At 44.7% G+C, this 15,846-nt stretch overlaps 1 protein-coding gene across 1 annotated transcript in view; it reads right to left on the bottom strand.

Moving 5' to 3' along the window:
- Window positions 1-5,719, bottom strand: part of LOC115113074 (semaphorin-4G-like) — a 53,975-nt gene extending 48,256 nt beyond the window's left edge. Inside the window, 1 exon segment of the mRNA XM_029640296.2 lies at window positions 5,613-5,719. The gene's annotated coding sequence lies outside the window, so the exon portion shown is untranslated.
- Window positions 5,720-15,846: the final 10,127 nt, after the last annotated feature.

Raw genomic sequence — 15,846 nt, 5'->3', positions numbered from 1 at the left:
TCTTATATGCACTATAGTATTGTCAGCCTAATCTCGGGAGTTGATAGGCTTGAAGTCATAAACAGCACTGTGCTTCAAGCACTGTTAAGAGCTGCTGGCAAACGCAGGAAAGTGCTGTTTGAACGAATGCTTACGAGCCTGCTGCTGCCTACCATCGCTCAGTCAGACTGCTCTATCAAATCATAGACTTAATTATAATATAATAAACACACAGAAATACGAGCCTTAGGTCATTAATATGGTCAAATCCGGAAACTATAACTTCGAAAACAAAATGTTTATTCTTTCAGTGAAATACGGAACCATTCCTTATTTTATCGAACGGGTGGCAACCTTAAGTCTAAATATTATGTTAAGATTGATTGTTGTTTATAAGATAAGTTTAATGCTAGCTAGCAACTTACCTTGGCTCCTCCCGTAACAGGTGGTCAGCCTGCCACGCAGTCTCCACGTGGATTGCAATGTAATCGGCATCAAGAAATGCAGATTACCGATTGTTATGAAAACTTGAAAATCGTCCTTAATTAATCAGTCGACCTCTAGTCCGGACTGCATCACATTTGTGCCAATCATGGAGGTCTATGTTTCACAAGGTTGGACATCACAGTACAGCACAGTTCAGTACAGTATAGTGTCATACAGTTCAGTAAAGTACTAAACTTTAAAGTACTGTATTGTACTGACCTGTACTCAGCTTGCCTCTGAGAATAACATTGACATATACACGGTCACTGAGTTGATCAGGAAGCATATAGGTGATGTTGTTCCCACTGTGACTATTAAAACCTACCCAAATCAAAAACCGTGGATAGATGGAAGCATTCGTGCAGAACTCAAAGCGCAAATCCCCGCATTTAATCATGGCAAGGTGACTGGGAATATGGTCTAATACCAACAGTGTAGTTATTCCCTCCATAAGGCAATCAAACAGACAAAACGTCAGCACAGAGACAAAGTGGAGTCACAATTCAACGGCTCAGACATGAGACGCTTGTGGCAGGATCTACAGACAATCACGTATTACAAAGGGAAAACCAGCCACGTTGCTGACACCAACATCTTGCTCCTGGACAAGCTAAACACCTTCTCTGCCCACTTTGAGGATAACACAGTGCCACTGACGCGGCATGCTTACAAGGACTGTGGGCTCTCGTTCTCCGTGGCAAATGTGAGTAAGACATTTAAATGTGTTAACCCTCGCAAGGCTGCCAGCCCAGACGGAAGAATGATGTTCATTAACTATAGATCAGCCTTCAACACCATAGTACCCTCCAAGCTCATCATTAAGCTTGGGGCCCTGGGTATGAACCCCGCCCTGTGCAACTGGACTTCCTGACGGGCCACTCCTAGGTGGTGAAGGTAGGAAAAAACACCTCCACTATACTGATCAACACAGGGTCCCACAATGTTTTATGCTCAGCCCCCTTCTGTACTCCATGTTGAGCCATGACTGTGTGGCCACGCACGCCTCCAACTCAATCATCAAGTTTGCAGACGGCATAACAGCAGTAGGCCAGATTACCAACAATGACAAGACAGCCTACAGTGAGGAGGTGAGGGACTGGGCGGGGTGGTGTCAGGTTAATAACCTCTCCCTCAACGTCAATAAATTGAAGGAGCTGATCGTGGACTTCCGGATACAGCAGAGGGAGAGAAGGTGAAAGCTTCAAGTTCCTCGGCGTACACATCATTGACAATCTGAAATGGTCCACCCACACAGACAGTGGAGGTGAAGAAGGACCAACAGTGCCTCTTCAAACTCAGGAGGCTGAAGAAATGTGTTAGACCCTCACAAACATTTACAGATGCAGAATTGAGAGCATCCTGTTGGGCTGTATCACCGCCTGGTACGGCAACTGCACTGCAAACAGCTTCCATCTCAAGGCCATCAGACTGTTAGATAGCCATCACTAGTCGGCAACCACCCGGTTATTCCACCCTGCACCTTAGAGGCTGCTGCCCTATGTACATAGACATAGAATCAATGGTCACTTTAATGATGAACACTAGTCACTTTAATAACGTTTACTCATTTAATTTGAATTATACTGTATTCTACTGTATTTTAGTCAATGCCACTCCGACATTGCCCAACCTAATATTAAAATATTCCATTATTTTTATTTTAGATGTGTGTATTGTTAGATACTACTGCACTGTTGGAGATAGGGACACAAGCATTTCGCTACACCAGCAATAACATCTGCCAAATATGTATATGTGACCAATACAATTTGATTTGTACTGTCCAAACTTCTAAGACCCCTTCTCCATCTGTTTGACCATAAATCAAAGCCTTTACTTATTCCTAATTTTTAGGATGGAAATGTGTTAAAAATGTATATGTCTTAATTTCTCAAAAATATAGACTCAGCTTTCATTTAACACCAAATTTGATGTGCTCCTATGAACTTCACTTTAGTGCTCATAGGGCTTTTTACATGGAAATTCCATCCAGAATTCAGATGGCCTGTCAAAAAAAAACTCTTAAATATGTGACAGAGGAGGAGAAAACGTCTTTATCAGTTCCTCACTGTCTGGAGGGATCCAGGATCATCAGACAGGCGGACAAACAGGGTAGTGTAAAGAAGTGTCCATAAAGCACACAATGTCTTAGTTCTGACTCCTCATGGACTATAGGTTTACTGACAGTCAAGTGTATGAAGAATCTTTATTGAGTACACATGTGTGCGCAGACACAAACTTGCAAGCTGCACACACACAGCAAGATATGTGGATAATATTGGGCTACTGACCTGTAAACTGCTTCATGAGAAAAATACATCAATTGATAAATCTCAATGATGCAACCACAGGCAAAATCGGGGAGGGGTGAGAAATCTACACTTCTCTACAGAAGATAATCCCATCAACCCTTTGCCCTGTTTGCCAGTCTGCCAGCCCAAAACATACCCCATGCTGCTTCTTACCCTCGCGCTAATCCAGTGGTTGTCAGAGTGGGTCCCCAGTCCTTATCCATAGGGTATTAGCGATTAGCTTACGGGACTCATCATTTACAGTAGGTTCTGACTATGACCCACTGTGAGTTTCCTTAGAACTCATCCACTAAACCGAGTATTAGGTGTCAATGAGCTCTGTCTAATGAGGATATGGCAGATTGGATAACTAAGGCAGCTCCATCCGAGATGCCCTCGTTCACATCTCAATATAAAGCCTTTTAATATGAATGTATGAACTCTTTATGAAGGACCAACGATGGCTAGATAACTTATAATGACAAATATATCCAGCCCCCTTTCACATCTTGGTATAAAGCCATATTACACAGACAGTCTTTGTGTGTTGTGTGTGTGTGTGTGTGTGTGTGTGTGTCTGTGTGAGGCTGCCAGCCTTCCTGATTAGTTCTACATCTCTTATCTATAATCCTTTTTCATTTATGATCCTTCCTTCTCTAAAAGTTCAAATCAAATCCTTGTGTGTGCGCTCGTGTCACATGCGTAGTGAAAATGTGTAGTAACACTTAGTGAAAAAGATGACAGTCGATGCCATTGAATTTACATAAAGGCAGAGAGAAAGTGTTTTTGGTCAAATAAAAATATATGGGAACAATTTAATGAATGTGAACTGTTTTTCTCTCACACAATACACTCCCCCAGCTGGAACATGCAAATCTATAACACCATTCACTAATAATAGTTTCCCTTTATTCAATGGAATAAAGAGTAGGAACAAATCTGTGTATGACACTGATGGTCTCTACAGTATAAAATAAAGAAGAGGATAACACAAAAGAGGAAGTATGAATTAAAGTTATTGAATTCAGCTAACAGAGAAGAGACCAAGACACTGACTCGGTACTGGTACTCCTTGTATATGGCCTTGTTTTTGTTTTTATTGTGTTAATATCTCCTTTTTATTTAGAAAATATTTCTAAATATTTTTTACTTTTTAACTCTGCATTGTTGGGAACGGGCTCGTTCGTGTAAGTAAGCATTTCACTGTAAAGTCTACACCTCTTGTATTCGGAGTATTAGATTTGATATGATTTATTCCTCCTCTAGAATAAAGAATAACTTTAAGACCAGTTACGCACTGCTTATAATGAATAAATGATTTGTTAAACATTTATGGAGTCAGTAGCCAATATTATTATCTTCACATTCGTCAATCAAATTGGGAATTGTAAGCATTGATTGCACTTGATGTCATTGATACCTTCAGTATGGAAGAGAGTAGTAATGATCTGATCATTACCAATCTCATCACTGTGTTTTTAGATGATACAATGGCCCTTGTTCCATTTCTAAAATGCACAATTTCCTCCTCCCTTCCTTGAGGTAGACCTAATCCTTGATCTTCTATGACTGTAATGGTGGGAATGCATTTGAAGTGGTACCTTGCTGTCACCTATCCAGTAATGTTAGATCTGGGGCCTATGTATCAAGTGTCTCAGAATAGGAGTCCTGAGCTGGGATCAGGTTCTCCCTGTCCATTTAATCTGAATCAATGTGATCTACCTGTGGTCCCTGGTGCTCTGATGTGATTCTCATGCGAGGTTACCTGGCATCCCATGCTAACAATGCTGGCTGATTATGACTCACAAATCATTGTAATCCATAAACAACAATGAACAAAACACTAATCTGTTATCTGGTCTCGTGGGTGGGTATATGAAACAAACGTCTAGCAACCCAACATTTGCAAGTTCGAATCTCATCACGGCCAACTTCAGCATTTTAGCAACTTTTCAACTACTTACTACTTGTACCTACTTTGCAACTACTTAGCATGTTAGCTAACCCTTCCCCTAACCCTTTAACCTAAACTCCTAAATTTAACCCTAACTCATAGCCTAGCTAACGTTAACCAGCTAGATTACGTTAGCCACCTAGCAGGAATTCGTAACATATCATACGTTTTTCAAATTCGTAATATATTGTACATTTTGAAAATTCATAACATATAACATGAATTGTAATTCGTAACATATCTTACAAAATGGTTGATGGATATTCACAAATTAATACATATGATATGAAACGTAACATGTACTAAATTAAGTATCTCGGATTTAAGTACAGAATAATACGAAATACTCTGACACCAGGTTGACATAGGCGGCTTGTCTATTTGCCTCAGAATGGTCATTTAAACTCCACTATACATGTCTTGGTAATAGAATAACAGGTAGACACTAAATTCATTATGATCAACCGTCTTGAGTGGATAGCCTTTCACCGGTTATTTAGACAGAAGTCCCCAAACGCGCTTTTCTGTGACAGGGTAGGAAATTCATCTAACAGAGCTCCTATAAAAAGCGATTAGCCTATACTAAATCAACTAGCATGTAATCGATTTGAGTTCGTTTGCTGCAAGTAGGCTATATTTCTACATAGGCATAGCCTATCAATGATAAACAACTGATTTTCTGTCAGCCTCTATGCAGTTAGGTATAGCCTATTTAGCCTACTACTTTTTTATTGAACACCAGTATCGTCATTTGTCCATTGTCTCGATCTTTTTCCGCATCTGCCGTACACTCATGCTGTAGGCTACTGTAAAGCAGCAGGTAGCCTATCCAAAACGCAGATAAATGAATCATACAGTCACAAAGAGCCGCAGTACACGGAGATAAAGTCATTCTGTTTTACCTGAAATTATGGGGGGATTCCTTGAAGATACGGTGTTCGGTATAAAAAAAAGAATCCCAATGCGGTGTGTTTGTAATCTACAGTGGACTTTCACCCACAGCAAACTGTGGCAGCCTGACAAACAAGAGGTGTGGAACCTTCGTCACAAGTGACCACGCCTCTTCGTGAATGTTCAGGAATAAACTAAAACTCTATCAGTATGACAAAACTTAAGTTTGACAGAATGCTAGAAAATATCAGCAAATTAATTCTATACCTTTCTCTAAATGTTAGCATGTAGTTCTTGATTTTTTTCTGGCTTTTTCCATTCTTCCATTACATTTTCTCTCCATGAGTTTCATGGAAGTTGACAACTGCAATAAGAAGATATCAATGGGTACATTTGATCAATAATCATTCAGAACGGTGTCTGTGTAAATTAATTTAAAAAACAGCAGTGTGTCCTTCCTTAGCTTAGCTGTACACCTACTATGTACTTACAGTGCCTTCAGAAATTATTCATACCCTTTGATTTATTCCACATTTTGTTGTGTTACAGCCTGAAATTCAAAATGGATTAAACATTTTTTTTAATCATCCATCTACACACAATACCCCATAATGAGAAAGTGAAAACATGTTTTTATACATTTTGGCACATTTACTGAAATTAAATACATGTAAATATCTGATTTACATAGGTATTCACACCCTGAGTCAATACATGTTGGAATAACCTTTGGCAACGATTACAGCTGCGAGTCTCTCTGGGTAATAACACGACTCAGGATAAGACCCAGATGCAGACACAGGAGGCAAAGTTAGAATCTCAGATGTTTATTACAAAAGAGGGGGCAAGCAAACGGCAGGTCTAGGACAGGCAGAGGTCGGTAATACAAGACAGCTTCAATAAGGGACAGAACGGCAGGCACACTCAGGATCAGGGCAGGCAGAGATCAGTAATACAAGACAGCGAACAAACAGGGACAGGGGTCTGATCCTAGACACATGAAAAGTGAAGATGTATACGGAGGGTGCAGGGCAACAGAAGACAAACAGCAGAGGGGCTAAGAATCTTAGAGATGGGGAAAGGGCCGATAAAACGGGGGGAAAGTGTACGGGACTCAGCCCGAGACGATAACGGGGAGCAGGGGTCTGGTGGCGGTCTGCCTGTTGCCGATTTGTGGAAGTGGTCTTGAATGGAGCGTACTGGGCTCTCTTCTAGGTACGGCGAAAGTGGCGGATGAATATCTGGGCCCAGGGTATGCTGATCTCTGCCTCAGGGAAGAGCAGGGGCTGATATCCCATGGAACACTCGAAAGGCGAGAGACCAGTGGCCGAGCAGGGAAGGGTGTTGCGGGCGCATTCCACCCACACGAGTTGCTGGCTCCAGGAGGTGGGGTTGGCGGAGACAAGACAATGAAGAGCTGTCTCCAGGTCCTGATTGGCTCGCTCCGACTGGCCGTTGGACTGGGGGTGAAAATTGGAGGACAGGCTGGCCTACAACTCAATGAGGGTGCAGAACGCCACCAGAACCGGGACGAGAACTGAGGACCGCGATCGGAGACCATGTCTACCGGCATTCCATGGATCCAGAAAACATGCTACACCATGAGCTGGGCCATCTCCTTGGCGGAGGGTAACTTTGGAAGGGGAATATAATGGGAGGCTTTGGAAAACCTATCCACCACCGTAAAGGATAGGGGTGTTGCCATCTCATGGAGTGAGACCAGTGACAAAGTCCAGGGATATATGGGACCAAGGGGAGCCAGGATGGCAGGCAAGTCTGGAGGAATGAGCCCAGTTCGGGACAAACATCTGGTTAGCCGGGGCCCTCCTGTGCCTGTGCTTCTCAGTTCATCGCGCAGACAGGAATAAATATCAATCCGGGAAGAAGAAGGGTGTGGGTGTGTTTCATGATTAACTACTTAAATCAAATTTTAGACCTTGCAGTGAAATGCTTACTTACAAGCCCCTAACCAACAATGCAGTTTAAAAAAATACAGATAAGAACAATAAATAAATGTAACAAGTAATTAAAGAGCAGCAGTAACATAACAATAGCGAGACTATATAAAGGGGGGTACCAGTACAGAATCAATGTGTGGGGGCACCGGTTAGTTGAGGTAATATGTACATGTAGGTAGAGTTATTAAAATTACTATAGACAATAATAACAGAGAGTAGAAGCGGTGTAAAAGGGGGGGGGGGGACAATGCAAATAGTCTGTGTAGCCATTTGATTAGGTGTTCAGGAGTCTTATGGCTTGGGGGTAGAAGCTGTTTAGAAGCCTCTTGGACCAAGACTTAGAGCTCCGGTATCGCTTACCGTGTGGTAGCAGAGAGAACAGTCTATGACTAGGGTGGCTGGTGTCTTTGACAATTTTTAGGGCCTTCCTCTGACACTGCCTGGTACAGAGGTCCTGGATGGTAAGAAGCTTGGCCCCAGTGATGTACTGGGCGGTTCACACTACCCTTTGTAGTGCCTTGCGGTCGGAGGCCGAGCAGTCGACATACCAGGCAGTGATGCAACCAGTCAGAAAACTCTCGATGATGCAGCTGTAGAACCTTTTGAGGTTCTGAGGACCCATGCAAAATCTTTTCAGTCTCCTGAGGAGGAATAGGTTTTGTCGTGCCCTCTTCACGACTGTCTTGGTGTGCTTGGACCATGTTAGTTTGTTGGGGAAGTGGACACCAAGGAACTTGAAGCTCTCAACCTGCTCCACTGCAACCCTGTCGATGAAAATGGGGGCGTGCTCTGTCCTCTTTTTCCTGCAGTCCACAATCATCTCTTTGTCTTGGTAACGTTGAGAGAGAGGTTGTTGCCTTGGCACCACACTACCCGGTCTCTTACCTCCTCCCTATAGGCTGTCTCGTCGTTGTTGGTGTTCAGGTCATCAGCAAACTTAATGATGGTCTTGGAGTCGTGCCTGGCCGTGCAGTCATGGGTGAACAGGGAATACAGGAGCGGACTGAGCACGCACCCCTGAGGGGCCCCTGTGTTGAGGATCAGTGTGGTGGATATGTTGTATCCTACCCTTACCACCTGGGGGCGGCCCATCAGGAAGTCCAGGATCGAGTTGCAGAGGGAAATGTTTAGTCCCAGGGTCCTTAGCTTATTGACGAGCTTTGAGGGCACTATGGCATTGAACGCTGAGCTGTAGTCAATGAATAGCATTCTAACATAGGTGTTTTTTTTTACCAGGTGGGAAAGTGCAGTGTGGAGTGCAATAGAGATGGCATCACCTATGGATCTGTTGGGGCGGTATGCAAATTGGAGTGGGTCTTTGGTTTCTGGGATAATGGTGTTGATGTGAGCCATGACCAGCCTTTGAAAAGCACTCCATGGCTACAGACGTGAGTGCTACTGGTCGGTAGTCATTTAGGCAGGTTACCTTAGAGTTCTTGGGCACAGGCACTATGGTGGTCTGCTTGAAACATGTTGGTATTACAGACTCAGACAGGGAGAGGTTGAAAATGTCAGTGAAGACACTTGCCAGTTGGTCAGTGCATGCTCGCAGTACACCTCCTAGTAATCCGTCTGGCCCTGCGGCCTTGTGAATGTTGACCTGTTTAAAGGTCTTACTCACATTGGCTCCAGAGAGCTTGATCACATAGTCTTCTGGAACAGCTGGTGCTCTCATGCATGTTTCAGTTTTATTTGCCTCGAAGCGAGCATAGAAATAGTTTAGCTCGTCTGGTAGGCTTGTGCCACTGAGCATCTCTCTGCTGTGCTTCCCTTTGTAGTCTGTAATGGTCTGCAAGCCCTGCCACATCCGACGAGCGTTAGAACCGGTGTAGTACTATTCAATCTTAGTCCTGTATTGATGCTTTACCTGTTTGATGATTCGTTGGAGGGCATAGCGGGATTTCTTATAAGCTTCCGGGTCAGAGTCCCGCTCCTTGAAAGCGGCAGCTCTAGCCTTAAGCTCAGTGCGGATGTTGCCTGTAATCCATTGCTTCTGGTTGGGGTGTACGTACAGTCACTGAGGGGATGACGGCGTCATCGATGCACTTTGATCACACGGGCTGTGATATGTTATGGGTTGTATCCGAGAATAACATTGATGAGTATACTGATACGGTGACTAAGTTTATCAGGAAGTGTATAGGAGATGTTGTACCCACTGTGACTATTAAAACCTACCCTAACCAGAAACTGTGGATAGATGGCAGCATTCTGGCAAAACTGAAAGCTCGAACCACCGCATTAACCATGGAAAGGTGACTGGGAATTTGGCAGAATACAAACAGTGTAGTTATTCCCTCCGTAAGGCAATCAAACAGGCAAAACATAAGTATAGAGACAAAGTGGAGTCGCAATTCAATGGCTCTGACACAAGTTGTATGTGGCAGGGTCTGACACAAACACCGACGCCTTGCTTCTGGACAAGCTAAACACCTTTTTTTCCCGCATTTAGGATAACACAGTGCCACTGACGCGGCCCGCTCCCAAGGACTGTGGGCTCTCCTTCTCCATAGCCGACGTGAGTAAGACATTTAAGCGTGTTAACCCTCGCAATACTGCCGCCCGAGACTGCATCCCTAGCCGAGTCCGGGGAGAATGCCCAGACCAGCTGGCTGGAGTGTTTACGGACATATTCAATCTCTCCCTATCCCAGTCTGCTGTCCCCACACACATCAAGATGTCCATCATTGTTCCTGTACCCAAGAAAGCTAAGGTAACTGAACTAAATGACTAACACCCCGTAGCATTCACTTCTGTCATCATGAAGTGCTTTGAGAGGCTAGTTAAGGATCATATCACGTCGACCTTACCTGACACCCTAGACCCACTTCAATTTGCTTACTGCCCCAATAGATCCACAGACGATGCAATCTCCATCGCACTGCACACTGCCCTATCCAATCTGGACTAGAGGAATACCTATGTAAGAATGCTGTTCATTGCCTGTAGCTCAGCATTCAACACCATAGTACCCTCCAAACTCATCATTAAGCTCGACACCCTGGGTCTGAACCCTGCCCTATGCAATTGGGTCCTGGACTTCCTGACGGGCCGCCCCCAGGTGGTGAAGGTAGGAAACAACATCTCCATTTCACTGATCCTCAACACTGTGGCCTCACAAGGGTGCGTACTCAGCCCCCTGATGTATTCCCTGTTCACCCATGACTGCATGGCCACGCACGCCTCCAACTCAATCATCAAGTTTGCAGACGACACAACAGTAGTAGGATTGATTGCTAACAATAACTATACAGCTTACAGGGAGGAGGTGAGGCTTTGGGAGTGTTGTGCCAGGAAAATAACCTCTCACTCAATGTCAACAAAATAAAAGAGATCATCGTGGACTTCAGGAAACAGTAGAGGGAGCAACCCCCTATCCACAGCAACGGGACTGCAGTGGAGAAGGTGGAAAGCTTAAAGTTCCTCTGCGTACACATAACTGACAAACTGAAATGGTCCATCCACACAGTGTGGTGAGGAAGGAACAACAGCGCCTCTTCATCCTAAGGAAGCTGAAGAAATATGGCTTGGCACCTAAAACCCTCGAAAACTTTTACAGATGCACAATCGAGAGCCTCCTGTCGGGCTGTATCACCACCTGGTATGGCAACTGCACCGCCCGCAACTGCAGGGCTCTCCAGAGGGTGGTGCGGTCTGCTCAACGCATCACTGGGGGCAAACTACCTGCCCTCCAGGACACCTGCAGCACCCGATGCCACAGGAAGGCCAAAAAGATCATCAAGGACAACAACCACCCGAGCCACTGCCTGTTTACCCCACTATCATCAAAAAGGTGAGGTCAGTGCAGGTGCATCAAAGCTGGGACTGAGAGACTGAGAAATAGCTTCTATCTCAAGCCATCAGACGGTTCAATAGCCATCACTAGCACATTAGAGGCTGCTAGCTTTATACATAGACTTGAAATCATTGGAGATAACTGAGGGGATTCGATGAGGAGAAATTGCATGGACTCACTGTGGTTACCTGACACTCACAGGGCAATAGGAACCGTATTGTGGGTGACTCTGCCAATAGAGCTCCCATCCAGTGCTCTGACCTCCATGGGAATGGAGAGGAGTTGAGTGGGGATTCTCAGCTCTGACACCAGGGTAGTGTCCATAAAACTCTGGTCAGCCCCAGAGTCCATGAATACCTCGAGAGATTTTGACCGGTCACCCCACAGCAGGATGGCATAGAGAGGGGTACGAGTACTGGGAGATTAGAATTCTCTGTATGGCCCACCAGCGTATTACTGATGAGCCTGGTCTTCTAGTTGACAGGTAGAAATGAAATGACCGGTAGAACCACAATACAGACATCTCTTGGCGTTCAGTCTGCTTAAATGTTCAGCAGGAGACAATCTAGCTCTGCCAAGTTGCATAGGCTCCGGAGGAGGTGAGTCAGCAGACCTCGGTGATTCCCGAGGGAACTCGGGTAACCTCGGATTCTCTTGGTAATGGAGACGCTAGGGACTTTCGGGATTCCTCGGAGGCGAGTTGGGATTCTTGGACAAGCAAGTGTGACTTGAAACAGATCTCCTCTCCCTCCTACGTTCTTGTAGCCACCCATCGATCTGTATGGTCAAGGCTATGAGAAAGTCGAGATCCATGGGCAGCTCCCAGGCTGTGAGCTCGTATTTAACCTCCTCCAATAATCCATGAAGGAACGTCTTGAACAGGGATTCCGGGTTCCAGGCACTCTCGGCGGCCAAAGTGCGGAAATCGACCGCATGGTGTGCCACACTACCCGAGTCTTGACGTAGTAAGAGTAGCTTCCAAGCAGCCTCTCTACCGGACAACAGAGAATCTAACACCTTTTTTTTTTAAACTTCCGCCATGAACTCCTCCAGACTGAAGGACATGGTGGATTGTTGCTCCCACACCGCCATAGCCCAGGCGAGAGCCCTCCCGGCCATCAGCTATCTTCGAGCGGTCCGAGGGAAAAGAAGAGGGCTGCTACTCGAAGATGAGGGAGCACAGGTTCCCGAATCTCTGGAATAGCACTCCGGAGGAGGTAGGCAGGGTTCTCAGGAAGCCGGGATGAAATGAGGAGACGCTCTGCTGACACCGGGGTTACTGAGAGGGTGGGAGGTTACTGTTGTGGCTGGCTGCCTAATAGACAATCCGCAGAATTGCTCCAGCAATGTATTGAAAGTGCGGTCATGGAGTTCGGCCAAGGTCTGGAAAACTTCCATAAGATTTTGAAGTAACTCCTTGTGTCTTCCAATGGTGGCTCCTTGAGAGGAGTAGGCATTGTGAAACTGGTCTGAGTCTGCTGGGTCAGTCAGTCCCAGTTCGTACTAACACGACTCAGGATAAGAGCCAGATGCAGACAGTTCGAATCTCAGATGTTTATTACAAAACAGGGTACAGGCAAACAGCAGGTCCAGGGCAGGCAGAGGTTGGTAATCCAAGACAGCGTCAATAAGGGACTGAACGGCAGCCAGGCTCAGCACAGGCAGAGGTCGGTAATCCACGACAACATCAAACAAAGACAGAACAGCAGGCAGGCTCAGGGTCAGGGCAGGCAGAATGGTCAGAACCGGGAGGACTAGAAAACAAAAACAAGAGAAACTGGAAAACTGCAGAACACCTGGTAAGACTTGACAAGACTGGCAACAGACCAACAGAAAATGCAGGTAAGCCTCCCGGGTGTCGCAGTGGTTAAGAGCGCTGTACTGCAGCGCTAGCTGTGCCATCAGAGACTCTGGGTTCGCGCCCAGGCTCTGTCGTATCCGGCCGCGACCGGGAGGTCCGTGGGGCGATGCACAATTGCCCTAGCGTCGTCCGGGTTAGGGAGGGCTTGGCCGGTAGGGATGTCCTTGTCTCATCGCGCACCAGTGACTCCTGTGGTGGGCCGGGCGCAGTGCGCGCTAACCAAGGTTGCCATGTGCACGGTGTTTCCTCTGACACATTGGTGCGGCTGGCTTCCGGGTTGGATGCTCGCTGTGTTAAGAAGCAGTGCGGCTTGGTTGGGTTGTGTATTGGAGGACGCATGACTTTCAACCTTCGTCTCTCCCGAGCCCATACAGGAGTTGTAGCGATGAGACAAGATAGTAGCTTCTAAAAAACAATTGGATACCACGAAATTGGGGAGAAAAAGGGGGAAAAAACTAGAAAACGCAAGTACATAGGGGAAAATGGGAGACACCTGCTTGGGGGTGGAGACAAGCACAGGACAGGTGAAACAGATCAGGGTGTGACAGGTAAGTCTCTAAGAGCTTTGCACACCTTGATTTTACAATATTTGCACATCATTTATTTATTAATTCTTCAAGCTATGTCAGATTGCTTGTTGATCATTGCTAGACAGCCCTTTTCAAGTCTTGACATAGATTCTAAATCAAAACTGTAAATACACCACTCAGGAACATTCAATATCATCTTGATAAGTGTATATTTGGCCTTGTCTTCAGGTTATTGTCCTGCCGAAAGTTACAGTTGTATCCCAGTGTCTGTTTTAAAGCAGACTGAACCAGGTTTTCCTCTAGGATTTTGCCTGTGCTTAACTCTATTCCGTTTATTTTTATCCTGAAAAACATCCTAGTGCTTGCAGATGACAAGCATACCCATAACATGATGGTGCAGCCACCACTATGCTTGAAAATATGAAGAGTGGTACTCAGTGATGTATTGTGTTGGATTTGCCCCAAACATAACATTTTGTTTTCAGGACATGAAGTTAATTTCTTTGCCACATTTTCTGCAGTTTAACTTTAGTATGCATGTTTTTTAATATTTGTATTCTGTACAGGCTTCCTTCTTTTCACTCTGTCATTTAAGTTAGTATTGTGGAGTAACTACAATGTTCTTGATCCATCCTATGTTTTCTCCTATCACAGCCATTAAACTCTGGTTTAGCCGTTTTAAAGTCACCATTGGCCTCGTGGTGAAATCCATGAGCAGTTTCCTTCCTCTCCAGCAACTGAGTTAGGAAGGACGACTGTATCTTTGTTGTGACTGGGTGTATTGAAACACCATCCAAAGTGTAATTATTTACTTTAGTAAGCTCAAAGGGATATTTCATGTCTCCATCTACCAAAAGGTGCCCTTCTTTGTGAGGTATTTGAAAACCTCATTAGTCTTTGTGGTCGAATCTGTGTTTGAAATTCACTGTCCGAATGAGGGACCTTAAAGATAATTGTATGTTTGGGGTACAGAGATGAGGTAGTCATTCAAAAATCATGTTAAACACTATTATTCCACACAGAGTGGGTCCATGCAACATATATAACAGAGTCTATGCAACTTATATAACCTGTTTAACAAATTTTTACTCCTGAACTTATTTAGGCTTGCAATAACAAAGGGTTGACTACTTAATGACTCAAGACATTTGAGCTTTTCATTTTGAATTAATTAGTAAAAAAATTCTAAAAACATAATTCTACTTTGACATTATGGTGTATTGTATGTAGACCAGTGACACAAAATATGTATTTAATAAATGTTAAATTCAGGCTGTAAGACAACAAAATGTGGAAAAAGTCAAGGGGTGTGAATACTTTCTGAAGGCACTGTTTGTGGATCAATTCAAAACACAACTGGAGTGTTACTGACACCTGCTGGGTGAAGACAGAAATTATTGGCATTCAGTCGGCCAAACAAAGCCGATTGGCTTTAGTTATATACTAAGGCTGCAGATCATTACAGAAACAGGGCCAGAGCTGAAAGGGGTGTGTACAGGAGTTCAATGGATGCCCTTGGCTAACTTTAAATCAAAAGAATGATCTTCTGTATAAAGCTTTGGTGAAGATAGGCCTAATCAGAATAAGATGTCAGTCAGAACATATGAATGTATTTGCTGCAGGGCTGGACTAACGCATTTGGGGACCCAGGGCACCAACCTCCAGGGGGCTCCACCCCACCCCCCTTTAAGAAAACAGGTTGGGTGAGGGAGAATGAGACAGAGAGAATTGAGCTGTTTTTAAGCAAATTTCCTGCAATTCTACACATTTTGACTGACCAGGTGAATCCAGGTGAAAGCTATGATCCCATATTGATGTCACCTGTTACATCCACTTCAATCTGTGTGTAGATGAAGGGGAGGAGACAGGTTAAAGAAAGATTATTAAGCCTTAAGACGATTGAGACATGGATTGTGTATGTGTGCCATTCAGAGAGTGAATGGGCAAGACAAAATATTTAAGTGCCTTTGAACGGGGTATGGTAGGAAGTAAGAAGTGCAAGACTGCTGGGTTTTTCATGCTCGACAGTTTCCCATGTGTATCAAGAATGGTCCACCACCCAAACACATCCAGCCAACTTGACACAACTGTGGGAGTCAT

The sequence above is a fragment of the Oncorhynchus nerka genome, linkage group LG28 (genome assembly GCF_034236695.1).
Source record: "Oncorhynchus nerka isolate Pitt River linkage group LG28, Oner_Uvic_2.0, whole genome shotgun sequence".
Classification (NCBI taxonomy): domain Eukaryota; kingdom Metazoa; phylum Chordata; class Actinopteri; order Salmoniformes; family Salmonidae; genus Oncorhynchus; species Oncorhynchus nerka.
This window is presented reverse-complemented; position numbering and strand designations above follow the sequence as displayed.